At 37.4% G+C, this 14391-nt stretch overlaps 1 protein-coding gene across 2 annotated transcripts in view; it reads left to right on the top strand.

Annotated features, from left to right (window-relative positions):
* UBE3D (ubiquitin protein ligase E3D) overlaps positions 1–14391 on the top strand; it is a 579677-nt gene that overhangs the window by 205248 nt on the left and 360038 nt on the right. The gene's annotated exons all lie outside the window — the stretch shown is intronic.

Below are 14391 nucleotides of genomic sequence, written 5' to 3'. Positions count from 1 at the left end.
GACCCCGTACAGCCAAAAAGATAAATAAAATTAAAAAAAAAAAGAAAGAAAACACAAATGTAGAGTTTAAATAAATAAATAAATAAATAAATAAATAAATATATATATATAGTTGTTGCTAATATGGTTGCTATGTGAGGAAAATTACATGAAAGATTTATGTTTTGTGAAGCTCTTTGTCTTAAAAAAGAGTATAGCACTAAATATAGTTTGAATATGTATAAAAAATAGATAAAATAATTATGGATAATTTTAGAATATTATAAATAAAATTATATATGTTTAAAACAGTAAATAATTATTATTAAATGTGCAAATAAAATATAATTAAAATCATTAACTAATCCCTGTTATATTTAGTCACAATAATATTTTGAAAAAAAATTTTAGGAACAACATATTATAGCCAAAATATTAAGATATCATCTAGTAATGATTTACAAAGTTTTTTTAAAAGTCAATCAATTATATTTAAATTATTTTTCAAGAGTTTGGTCTAAGTGTTGTAAATTCATTATTGCTTCCAGTTAGAATTTTCAGCTGCAAGGCTGATGTTCTTTTCAGTAACAGAAACCTTGAGAGATTCTGACCATTGCCTCAGATAAGGGGAGGAAGCCCCTAAACAAAGACAGTAACTTCACATGTGAATGAGAACTTGGGATCTGGGATGCAAAGTTCAGGCTCAGGTGGTCAGGAGAGAAAATCTTCAGGTTGCAAGAGGGTAGGAAAAAAATTAGTGTTGTGTGGGAAAAGGTGATTTGTTAAGGTGGACTCCCTGTGCAAACAGGAGAAAGGGAGTAGCAAAATTGAAATGCGAATGTGCTAAAGCTTATGGGGGCCAATCGGCTTCACAGATATTGTCTTTTGACCTGAAAGTTAAAAGTACTTCTGTGTGGGGACTTTCCTGGCGGTCCAGTGCTTAAGACTTCGCCTTCCAATGCAGGTGGTGCGGGTTTGATCCCTGGCCGGAGAGCTGGGATCCCACATGCCTCGCAGCCAAAAAACCAAAACAGAAGCAATGTTTTAACAAATTCAATAAAGACTTAAAAAATGGTCCACATCAAAAAAAAAAAAATCTTAAAAAAATAAAGAGTACTTCTGTGTCGGTGTGAATGCCCCAGGGGGGAAAAAAAACAGTAAACTTGTGGTTGTGTGGTGTGATGTTCATCATGCCCAGAGAGCATTCTACCAAGTGACTCAGACTCTTGACTCTGTTGGCCCAGGAGGTAGTCAGCCTATCCTGGCATCTCCATATAACAATTTTGTTAAGAATAACTAAACCGATACACAGAAATGAAAATCACATACATATAAAGAGTCATAAGTGGTCTGGAACTGAGACTGGACTGAATGTAATGTGTGAAATGTGTAATTCCCTCAAGTAATTGTTTGCACCCAGTGACGTACATAGGGACCAAAGAATCTGGAAAAACCACAGTATTAACAACCTGTCTTGAGCTGTGACTTCCAGGGAAGTTCAGAGATTTACAGACATGTCTTGTAGATAATGGGTGGGAAAGACAATGGAATTCAGGTTTTGTGAAACATGTTGGATATGCTCAGGGTCTGAGGAAGTTGTGAGTGCACATATAACACAGAGGCTGTTACACACACTTGAATCTGTCCCTCTCCAGCCAGTAAGAGTGCTCCTTGGAGGAAACATTTGTGTTCTCACTTCAGAAGAGTCTGCTGAACTCTCAAGACACCAGGAGATGATAGAGCTGTAAGGATCTGTACTTAGCACAGCAGAAGCCCATGTAGCATACTGGACAGGAAGCATGACAGTTCTGAACAACTGAAGCCAGCAGAGATGAAGATTGCAATCAGTTGAGGTCACTGGCTCTCAAATGCTAATCACATATCATATGATTGATTGCCTGGTAACCCCAGGAATGGCTTTGTGAGGTATGTGGTAGCTGTCTGTATCTCTAATCCTCATGCTTTCCAATATGCTCTTCCTGTTGGATTAGCATTCTACATACTACGGTGTTGAGGCTGGGGGTTAGGGGTGGTAACAGAGGGTGTGAATCTCTCTTGGTTGGAACCACTTGCAAATTGCAGTGGAAGTTGGAAATGGATCCACCCCTTGTGTAGCCCTATGACACTTCCTATGTGACACCAACAACTCCCTACTTGCAGTGCCGCAGGAATAGTTTAGGAGCATTTCTGTTTTACCATTTCATGCCTGATATCATGTGGGCTACACTTGCTCCCAAGTTGTGTCTCTTCCAACTAGTATGTCTTTGGTCACACAGAGTCTGAATTCCCTAGGGACCTGAGACAGTTTTGAGGATTGGCTCTACCCTGCTGACCATTCTGTGGTACTTATACAGATTTAATCTTTTAGTACATCCAGAGAATTATCAGTTCTCAGGGATGTTATACGGTGCTCCCTATAATTTTGTAAATCACTTGGTTAAACGATGTTAAGCAGGTTCCTTTCCTGCAAGACTTTTCAGGGTCTTAATATGCTAATGTCATTTGGAACAAGGAGATGATATGGTATTCAGCATTTCACAAATTTATTTGAAAATTTCTCATAGAATACTCATTAACATCCCTCTCTCACATAGTTCTTATTAATAGCTTACAGGACGGTCCTGTTTCAAGGAGTACAGTTTGAGAAATATTGTTTTACAGAAATTAAGAAAAACCTTAGCCTGACCTTTTGAATTAAAGAAAATCCTATCAATCCCTGGCAGAGCTGACCTATTATTTCTGGGTGAAATTCCAGTGTCATTAACACAATTATATTAGCCAAATAACCTCTTTGAGCCAGTGGGGACAATCTGTTACCTCCTGTTTTAAATTTCCAAATAATTCCCTTGGGAATTAACATCTAGTCCACTGAAAGAAAAACAAAATTCTTCCCCATGGAAGAACTCTAACTGCTTTGTTATATAGTCATGGTTACCTATTTTTCCTATTTTTATTAATTTTGTTTAAAAAAAATCACTAAACAAATTGTAAAAGGACATTGTCTAGGTTTTACTGTTGAGTTTTAGAAATGAATTTTATTATAATTTGGTATAGTAAGATAGTCATTTCCCAGGAGGATAATCGTCTGAATCGGATCTTTCTTCTAGTCAAATATAGGAGTAAGTGGCTAAGACCAATGTTCCCCCCTGCTTGTGATGATGTGATTTACCCACACAGGGCCTTTGAATGCCATGTTCTCAGATGGGGGTTAGAAACATGAACTTTCTGGTGCTTTAAAGTTCACTAGGACTGAGACATAGCTGGGGTCATGGGTCTCTAAGTGACAGAAAATCTTACGACTTCCAGGTATTTGTGATTGGGGGATGATTATTTCCAAAAATGTGGATAACGTAACTTGTGATATAAAGAAGGGCAAAAAATGAGCATGTGTTCTTTGACTGGCAGGTTAAGAGAAAAGCCCTGCTTGAATGTATACTTTTGAGGTGATGTTTGTGACCCCAAACTATGGGTATTAAACCCTTGTTACCTTTAGCTCTCCAGCAAATGATGACTTCATAGACCAAAGTAATACAGCACAAGTTAAATGCCAGGGTTTCCCAGAGGCTTATTCTTTTTCCTTCTGTAATTACCAAATATTTTGTGGGGATGTGCCATGAGACTATGTAAATGCCAGTTCCTCACCAGACTTTCAGTTTATTTGTTTATTTATAACTGTCTTGTCTCAGGTTTTCTTAGTTCAGTGGGTTATAATCTATTACTACTATTATGTATTTTGATGATCTAATTGTCTCCAGTTTGGCCAGTGGGAGCGCCTTCAAGATGATTTCTCTGTCCTTTAAAAATATCTCATTCATTCTGTGAGCATTTTCTGGCACAAGATGTTCTAGGCTCATGTTTTGCCTGTTCCAGCCTTGGAATTAACCATTTTACCAAGGAGCCCTGGTTCCTTTCAGTGAGGAGCTGTATTTAGATATATTTTTGACAACAGTATGTCTAAATCCATCTGTTTTAATAGTATCCTATCATAACAATATAAATACAATTACCTATTCATGCTTGGCTTGTGTAGAAATGTGTGATCTGAACAGATGACCACTAATCTTTTCGGTGTGGTTGTTCATTTTAGTATTTTTTTTATAAGGGAATATACAGATGTAGTAATGTGTATAAAGGACAGAACACAACCAGATATCTGTATATAAATTAGCATAGATGAGTCCTAGTTCTAAAATTTACTTCTGGGGAAGAAATGAATCTCATTTATTTCTAACAGGGCAAATTAGATAAGAAATCCAATTAGTTTCCCAAATCCTGCTTTCATTCCTTAAATCAGTTCATTAGAGATGTCACATTGTTACTTTTAGAGTCCACAGCTTGGATTTGATAAGAGACCAAATGTATGCCACTCCTAAAACTAAAATATGAAACGTAATCTATTTAGAATGTGATTTTAAAACACTGGCCTTGGGTGCCTCTTCCCATGTGAGGGCAATCACATCTAAGTTAAAAACACTTGACCTGAAGGGGTGCCTCCTTTTGTTTATTTATCACATCTTACTGAGAAAATAGTTCTGATTTTCTTGAATTCTCTTTGTATTTGAGCCAGTTGGAAAAATAACGTGATTATTTCTATTCTTGGTTTTCAAACTGTTCTTTTTCCCTTTCTCTTTCCCTTATTATGCTTCTCACTTCCTTTTGTCCTTCTCCTTCCTTGCCTGGCTCTGCTTTGCTGGTTCACATCCTCTCTGGATACAGTCAGTCATCAGTGGTGGAAAAATGTGACTGCCAGGAAGCCTACTTTCGTTTTTAAAACTAAATGTGTTGACAGCCTTTAAATTTACACCCTTGTCAGAGATGGCATGGAACATTTAAGCTTTGTTCCTGATTTCTGACATTTAACTCTGTCGAACAGTGTGGAAGATGAAATCCAGACCTTCATATTGGTAAAAGACATATTAATTTCTTTACAATATGTGTCTTTTAAAGTTCTTCTTTCAGAATAAATTATGTGGCCATAAAAATTATATGTTAATATTAGATAGATCATGATTTTCTAAAATTTTTTCTAAATTTTTTCTAAAAATTCTTGTTCCTTAAACTTGCAAATAAATGATGCTTACTCCAAGAAATGTCATAAATAATTTGCAAAAGAACATTTTATAAAATATAAGATGTATTAAAATCCGTATTGAATATAATGTATCTTTTTTCCCTGATGATTTAGGTTTATTGTAATCAATAAATAATTTTGTTACAAAGGAAAGCAAATACTGAGGGCAAATATTGAGGTATATAAACCTTTTTTATTCCATTAAAAAGATGATAGCCTTCTAAACAAAAAAGTTCTTCTTTCAGGAACTGTGACCATACCCTTCTAGAAATGAAATTTTTTGAGAACTCTAAAAGTGTATGTCTGGTCCATGCGAAAAAAAACAACCTACTTCTGGACAATTGGCCAGATAGAGAAAGCCTAGCAGGTATATTATCTATAAATGTGACCTTCAAATTCTGATATTTGTGAACAGGTCTCTCACACTTTATGATGAATGATGTTATAGGAGCTAATTAAAAAATGAGCAAATTTTAAAATAACTTTCTACTTTTGCAATTCTTTGGCTTTGTGACTCAGGAATCATATTTCTCTCATATGGTGTTTGATAAATTTCAGTGTGTATACTGTAGTTCATATCCAGCCTTAGCCTGGTTCTTTTAAATTGCCTAGGGACTTGTCTAAAAGAATGTTCAAAATATACTCTATGACACATAAACAGTTTAATTTAAAGGTCAATGGAAATTTAAAAATCCAAATACACAATAGAAAGTATAATCAAATAGCAAGTCAGAATTCATTTCCTCGTATTTTTCATCCTCATTTCTTTTGAAATATAAACCAGCTCTTTAGGCTAATAAGCCTTTACAAGCTAATGTATATTTGATGTTAACAGTTATACAAATATATTATCATGCATTTAGATCCTTTTAAAATTTTTACAAAGAAAGCTTTTTTGTCATCATCTATTTGGGCTGCTATAACAGAATCCCATAGAGTGGCTCATAAACAACAGATATTTATTGCTCACAGTTCTGGAGGCTGGGAAGTCCAAGATCAAGGCATTGGCAGATTTGGTGTCTGGTAAGGGCACGCTTCCTGGTTTATAGGTGGCCATCTTCTCACTGTGTCCTCAGATAGTAGAAAGGGTGAGGGAATTCTCTGGAGTCTCATTTATTTATAAGGGCACTAACCCCATTCGCAAGGGCTTCACTCTCATGACCTAATCACCTCTCTAAGGCCCATCCTGCAAATACTAGCATCACATTGAGGAATGGGTTTTAACATATGCATTATGGGGGGACACAGACATTCAGTCTATAGCACTTCTTATTTAGAAATTATATTCTTTTTGATAAAGAACATTTAATACAGTCACCTCTTCACAGAAGGCTGAATAATAACAACTATAGCTCAATTATGGCTCCTATTTATTGAGCATTTACTACATACTTGGCTTTTTCATGTATCTTTCATTTAATCCTCATGGCAACTCTACAAGTTACATAATATTATGTCTCTTTTACAGATGAGGAAACTGAGGCTCACTGAGCCTTAAGTAATTTTCCCATGATCCCACAAATAGAAAATGATAGGAAGATGGAGAAACCCAAGTCTTGCTAATTAAAAAATTCATAAAAACGCTTTCCATTACAACGACAGTCCCTGAACAAACCTTCCAATGCAATTTGATATATTTTCTTTCTTAGAACTGCTCTCTCTATCCGTGTACTGAAACGTGAACCCTGATTCTGAGCCTCTTGCTTTCACTTTTCTATGTACTCACTAAAAATTATGTAGAATTATTTTCATTGGACATAATAGGCGCCAATAAATATTTATTGAGTGCAGAATTGATTCCAGAACAATACCATTTTCATGTTTTTAAAGGACAATAACACCTTAATAAGCATGACCTGTGGCGTGGTGTGTGTTGGTGAGATCTTTGGACAACGCTGGTTCCCAGATCTCCACAGCAGAGTATCAAAAAGTAAGACATTCATTCATGAAATAACAACTTCTCCCAGCAAAGGAGCTCTTAAGCCACACTGGCATTTTACAAATACAGTCTCATTCAGCCAGTCATTTCCTGGGGTGTGTAGGGATATGAAGGCCGATCATGTTTGTGCAAACCTCACTGTATTTTTATGCCTGAAAAGGGAACTCAGTGACAGTCGCTACAATTGTCTCAGCTTCCCTTTGAAAGGCATCTCACCAAGGTCAAGTATTAAGAAATGAACTTTTTGTTCCTTTGGTCACTATCATGAGAACTTGAAGATAAATAAGACTTGTACTGTGCAAAGATTCAAAGCTGCAGCTAGATACTACATGTTCTAATGCATCGTCTATGATATGCTGTGAAAATTATATTTCTGATAAAATGCCAATCTAACTACTTTTTAACTAGAATTGCCCCATCACACAAATTGTACTGAGACATCGAATAAAACATTTTTACTTCACACTGGAATGTCTCACTATTTTTCATAAAGTTTTCTCATTTTCTCCCCAATAGATGTGCTTGTTGAACAAAGTAATTCTTTAGCATTGTGAGACCTGTGCTTCAGTCGGTGATTCAAAATAAGATGTACATTATTAAAACATAACCTCTTTTATCTTCAGTACCCATCACAAGATCTTTTCCTTCCTGAAAGACCACAAGTGGTTGAGGTTGAAGTGTGCTCTCTTGACACCTCAGAACCCAGACAATTGCTCTCTCCCTCCCAGTCTGTATTTCTGTCCTCTGCACAAGGTGCTCCCAAAGGCTGGCAGGGCAAGTTTGAAACAGGACTAACACTCTCCATTTCAAGTCGTGACCGAGGATCCTTGAGTATAAAAGCAGCCTTCAAGAGCCCATTTCATCTTGTAACAAGACTCTGCAGCTCATGCTGCTGAAATCTGGGTTGCCTTCGGAAACTCAGCTCATTACCTAGAGATGTGAAAAGTCTTGATTGACCTGTCCTGCTTCTAGAGCTGATAGAACTGTCAGCTCTCCTGTCACTCGGCCATCACCAGTCCTCAGATATAATAAAGGCCTTGAAGGTAATACAGGAAGTGAAGCATCCCAAAGGCGTAAGCTTCTCAAAAAGGAGGCTGCTTGTTGAACTAAATACTCTCCTTCAAGTGTCCAAATTCACAGCAAAGGGGAGTGAACATGCCTCAGGGTTGGTATTTTTCATCAGTGTAATTTTCTTTTCCATCTCAACGTGTTCGTATCACTTCAATCTGTGAATGTCCCAAGTGTAGCAATGTAAAGTTGAACCTGGCAAGGACAGAAAATTTAACTCAGCAAAGGCATGATTTGTGTGTGTGTGTTGAAGGGTATGCGTGGATAACAATGTTAGTTGTAAGGGGTGCTTTGTGTGTCTAAAGCAAAACTAAAACCCAGGTTTCAGTCAGTAATTATTCAATTCTATTCTATTTATTAAACCAGTAGTCAACATATACTGAGCTCTGGATCTTGACTAGCATTGTTCTCTCTGCTGAAGTTAGAGACAGAAGATGCTCTGAGAGAGATTGTTTATGCTCACAAGACATCCATGTTCTCCTTTACATTTCCCAGACTCTCTCGCTATTATGTTTGGACCATGTGACTAAGTTCTGGCCAATGAAATCTCTGCAGAGATGATATAAACTACTTCCAGACTTGACCCCTAAGAACATATCACATGACTCTCCAGGTCTCTCTCCTTTGCCATGTGACCTTGGAGGCCACATGTTCCAGATGGCATCACTACAAGGAAGAAGTAACTTGGACTCCTGGGTTTCTGCTTAGAAGAGCTATCCATCCCAGTCGGACTAAAGAAGATATGTATCGCATCTTCTTTACCCAGTCATCTGTTGATGGACACTTAGGTCGCTTTCATATCTTGGGTGTTGTAAATAATGCTGTATGAACACTGGGGTGCATGTATCTTTTAGAATTAGTGCTGTCATATTCTTCAGATAAATACCCAGAAGTAGAATAGCTTGATCATGAATGGAGATTCCTCAAAAAATTAAGAATGGAACTCTCAGTGGTTTTTTTGTTTTGTTTTTTTTTTTAAAGAAGATGTTGGGGGTAGGAGTTTATTAGTTAATTAATTTATTTTTGCTGTGTTGCGTCTGCGTTTCTGTGCGAGGGATTTCCTAGTTGTGGGGGGTGCATGTATCTTTTAGAATTAGTGCTGTCATATTCTTCAGATAAATACCCAGAAGTAGAATAGCTTGATCATGAATGGAGATTCCTCAAAAAATTAAGAATGGAACTCTCAGTGGTTTTTTTGTTTTTTTTTTTAAAGAAGATGTTGGGGGTAGGAGTTTATTAGTTAATTAATTTATTTTTGCTGTGTTGCGTCTGCGTTTCTGTGCGAGGGATTTCCTAGTTGTGGCGACCGGGGGCCACTCTTCATGGCGGTGCGCGGGCCTCTCATTATCGCGGCCTCTCTTGTTGCGGAGCACAGGCCCCAGACGCGCAGGCTCAGTAGTTGTGGTTCATGGGCCTAGTTGCTCCGCGGCCTGTGGGATCCTCCCAGACCAGGGCTCGAACCCGCGTCCCCTGCATCGGCAGGCGGACTCTCAACCACTGCGCCACCAGGGAAGCCCCTCTCAGTGGTTTTTAAAGTGTGGTTTTTATATTGGCAGCATCAGCATCACCTGGGAACTTATTAGAAATGCACATCCTTCCTTGAGCTCATTTGAGGTCTACTAAATAAGAAGCTCTCAGGATGGGACAAAAAAAACAAACAAAAAACTGTTTTAACCACTCCTCCAGGTTATTGTGACGTATACGAAAGTTTGAGAAGCATAGGTCTAAACTATTTTGTCAATACAGAGATAATCCTTGATCTCAAGGCTCTCACAGTCTAATAGACAGATGCCCTTATGTCATAGCCTCTTCATAGTTTTCCCAAGACGTCTTGCCTTAATAGAAACCAGCCTTTTCCCCAAGGATATTCCTTGTGGCCATCTCAAAGTGGTGCCTTGTATTCTTCTACCACTCACATTCCATACCTTGTGTTTAGAGATGGAATTGATGTTCTCTTTGCTTCTTCTAACTTAGTACTCCCTTACTTGCTTATAAGAAAAGTTGTTTTCTTTAAAGCCGATGCCATTCAGCTCTATCACCCCACCCCCTCCTGGTTCCTGTCATCTGGAAGCTTCTGGGTCTCCTTCATTTGTTGACAGTTTTGGCACCTGGCTCACAGTCTTCACCTCCACCACGAGTATGGATCGTATCTATGCACAGTTATACTTGTTTAAGTCTCTCCCAGGTAAAATAAATTCTTAAACTTCACATATCCCTAGAAACTTCTATCTTATTTCCCCTCTCCCCATTCACAACCAAATTTCTTGAAGAGCTGTCTATAATCATTGCTCCATTCTTTACTACTCTCAAAACCATTACCATCTAGCTATGCTCTCATCAGTCCACCAGAATACCTTTTGTGAAGGTCATGATGTCTTCCATGTAGCCGAATTCAAGTGATAATCTTGACACTCAATGACTGATGACCACAGCCTCCTTTTAAAATGATTTCTTCCCTAGTTCTCTTGATATCCTCTTATATCCTTCTGTTTCCCTCTTATATCTTCTGGCCAGTACTTCTGTGTTCTTTATACATACTCATCTCCCTCGAAGCACTGTCCTGGGCTTGTTCTCCACCCTCCATTTTGTTCTCATGCTCTAGTCCTTCCCTAAGGAATCTCAGATAGAACTCTGGTTCAATTACCGTGGATGTCTAGATGACTGGAAATTTCTATTTTCATTCAAGATCTCACTTCTAATTCCAGTCCCATATGTCCAACTGCCCACTGACTTCTCTTGGATACCCTCAAAAGTACCTTAAACTCAACATGTCCAGCCCTGAACTTAGAATCTTGCCATTTCCCCAAACATGATGTTCTTTCAGTATTTCTTATCTCGATGAATGATAATCTCATCAGACCATTTACACAAGCCAGAAACCCATGAGTTTTTCTTGATGCTGACTTTGCCTTCACTGTCTACATCCAACATATCACCAAGTCCTGTCTATCTGATCATACAGAATATCTCTCAAAATGTTCCTGTTCTCGCCCTTTCCACCAGCCTCACTCTTGTCCAGGCTACCGTGCACTCATGTCTGACCTATCATAATTGCTTCTCATGTGGCCTTTCCACATCTATTCTATGTCAGCCCATTCTTTCTTCTTAAAATCTTCCATTAGCTTTACATGGTTTTTAGAATAAAGAAAAAGATCATTATGGTCCTGTATGCCACCTTTCACAGATTCTTACAACTCCCTTCACACTCTTGCTCTTGTTCTCTTCCCTGTGTCTACAGAGCCTTCTTTCAGGTTCCCAATGCTGCCATCTTGCCTCCAACTACAGGGCCTTAGCACAAGTAAGTCTCTCTTATTTTTATTTTTATTTGAAGTGTGATTGATTTACATAGCCACTGGTTTGTTTATTTATTTATTTATTATTTATTTATTGGTTGCGCCATGCGACATGCGGAATCCTAGTTCCCCAACCAGGGATCAAACCCGAGCCCCCTGCATTAGGAGCACGGAGTCTCAACCACTGGACCACCAGGGAAGAACCAAGTCACTCTTTATAGAATGCTCTCTCTCGAACCTCATTCTCTTTATGTAGTGTTAGTACTATATCATACCTAGATCTCAGCTAAAGGGTCCCTTCCTCAGGGAAGCCTTCCCTGAATTTAAAGCCTTCATTCATTATAGGCCCTTATAGATTCTTATTCTTTTTCCACAGAGCCTCTTTTTTAGTTTTTGTTTCTTTGTTTGTTTATTCATATTATATTATTTTTGTTAAATGTCTTTCTTGCCCACTGGACATGTTCTGTGAAAGCAAAGATCCTTTTATTTGCCTACAGTCGTATCCCCAGTGCATAAGAACAGCTCCTGATGGGAAGAAGCTACTCAATAAATATTTGTTAAATGAATGGAGGCCAAGACAAAAATTACCTTTTTGTTAGTCATGTTTTCTTCTCTGTCATTTCTCTAACACAGTCATAGCTAAATTGCTTGCTTTAACTTCTGGGCAAGAAAGCTCAACACCAAGGTAAGACTGTACAAATGTTAGGATAAATAATTTTATGTATAGAGGGAGAGCCTTATTTGGATTCCACAAAGGAGCATTGAGGAAGGTAAATTAAAATTATGTCAGCTTCCCAAGTAGCCTAGGTTTTACCTGCAAATCCTCTTCAGAAATTGGCAGAATATAAATAGTTTTTTAAGGGTGGGTCTGCATAGCATTTACAAGCATGGAACTTGAAATTAGGCAGACTTGTATTTGTGTCCTACCTCTTCTGTTTTTTGGCTGTGTGACCTCTACAAATTATTTACTTCATTGATTGATTTTCAGTTTCTTTATCGGTAAAATGGTGATGTTAACATCAGTTTCATTTGGTTTGTAGAGATTTGCTCAGTGTCTGGAATACATCATACCAAAAATGGTAGCAGGGTTTCTAATGATTATTAGAGAATTTCAGCAAGTCTAATTCTGCCTGAATTTTATTCTTGTTCAAATAGATTGTTCAGTACAAATCACAAAATACTGTGCTACAAGTCATCTACCATCATTGTTTTTGTGAGGCCCATTTGTGGTAAGCGATGTAATTCCTGAGGCTCTGGATATATCCTTCAGATATGTAATTCCTTCCAGCCCTCAAAATGCTACTCAGGACAAGTAAGACACATTCTTAAGGTTCTTTATTATAAATCCTCCTTGGTCAGTTAGCTGACAGAGTTGGAGATTTTTAATTAACTGATTGATTTTTTCTTACATTTTTATTGAGAGGTAATTGACATATAGCACTGCATAAGTTTCAGGTATACAGCATGATGATCTGACTTACATACGTCATGAAATGATTATCCAATAAGTTTAGCAGACATCCATCATGTAAAGATACGAAATTAAAGAAATAGAAAATATCTTTCCTCTTGTGATAAGAACTTAGGATTTCCTCTCTTAACACCTTGCATATGTAACCTACAGCAGTGGTAATTATATTTATCATGTCGTACATTGCATCCCTAGTACTTATTTATCTTATAACTGGAAGTTTGTACCTTTTGAATGACTATCCATTTCCCCTCCCCCACCCCCATCTCTGGTAACCACAAATCTGATCTTTTTTTCTGTGGGTTTGTTTGTTTGTTTTTTAAGTATAATTGACCTACAACGCTGTGTTAGTTCCTGGTACACAATATAGTAATTCTGTATTTCTATACATTTCAAAATAATTGCTATGATAAATCTAGTTAAAATATGCCACCTGATAAAATATTACATGTTATTGACTATATTCCTGACACTATACATTTCATCCCCTTGACTCATTTATTTTGTAACTGGAAGTTTGTACCTCTTAATCTCCCACACCTATTTCTTTCCTCTCCCTACACCCCTCCTCTCTGGCAACTACCTGTTTGTTCTCTGTATCTATAAATCTATTTCTGTCTTGTTGTGTTTGTTTTGTTTTTTTGTTTTGTAGATTCCACATAGAAGTTAAATCATGCAGTATTTGTCTTTCTCTGTCTGACTTACTTCACTTAGCATGATATCCTCTAGGTCTACCCATGTTGCTTCAAATGTCATTAGTTCATTCTTTTTTATGGCTGAGTAATATTCCTGTGTGTGTGTGTGTGTGTGTGTGTGTGTGTGTGTGTGTGTGCGCGCGTGTGTGTGTGTCTCCATTTCACGTTGTGCTATATAGTCCCAAATCTAAATTAGCACATCTACTTAATATGAGCTCTTATCCAATCCCTGTACACAATGGTCAAAGATGATCCCTAGTGAATGCAAACTTTGCTTGCTCTTAGCTACTTCTCAAGTATTTTTATATTTGGGGGAAAAATTATTTGCCTGAGTTATCACACCTGGATACCTGACTCCAAGGAAACATGAAAGCCTTATGCTGGTGCTCATACGTCACAGCCAGTGGTTTTGTACACGAAAGATACTCAATAAATATTTCCCGAATAAGTAAATTAATAGAGTCACAGAAATATTTAGACTTCTTTACAAACTTTAATCCTTCTAGAATGATTGGCATGTGCTGCTATTACGATTCTTGAGTTATTGTAGTAAAACTTTGAGGGATTTTAACTTGCTCAATGAATGAGGCAGATAATCCCCTTGGACACTTGGACAACTTGGTTCCTCACAGCTACAATCATAAGTAGATTTTATTTTAAAAGGTAGATGTTATTAAAATTAAGAGTAAAATAATAAAATTATAGGGAAGTAATATTTTACTACTCATAACTTGAAACAGAAATCTATATCTACTATTTATTAAACCGTCTCAACCCACCTCTGGATATGGATGGGGACCACTTTCTATGACCCTGACTTCTCTTCTGCCTAATTCTTTTTTTTTTTTTTTCTTTTTTTTTTTTTTTTTTTTTGT

The sequence above is a fragment of the Physeter macrocephalus genome, chromosome 11 (genome assembly GCF_002837175.3).
Source record: "Physeter macrocephalus isolate SW-GA chromosome 11, ASM283717v5, whole genome shotgun sequence".
NCBI lineage: Eukaryota > Metazoa > Chordata > Mammalia > Artiodactyla > Physeteridae > Physeter > Physeter macrocephalus.
The sequence above is the reverse complement of the archived record's forward strand: the minus strand, read 5'-3'. Positions and strand labels throughout refer to the sequence as shown.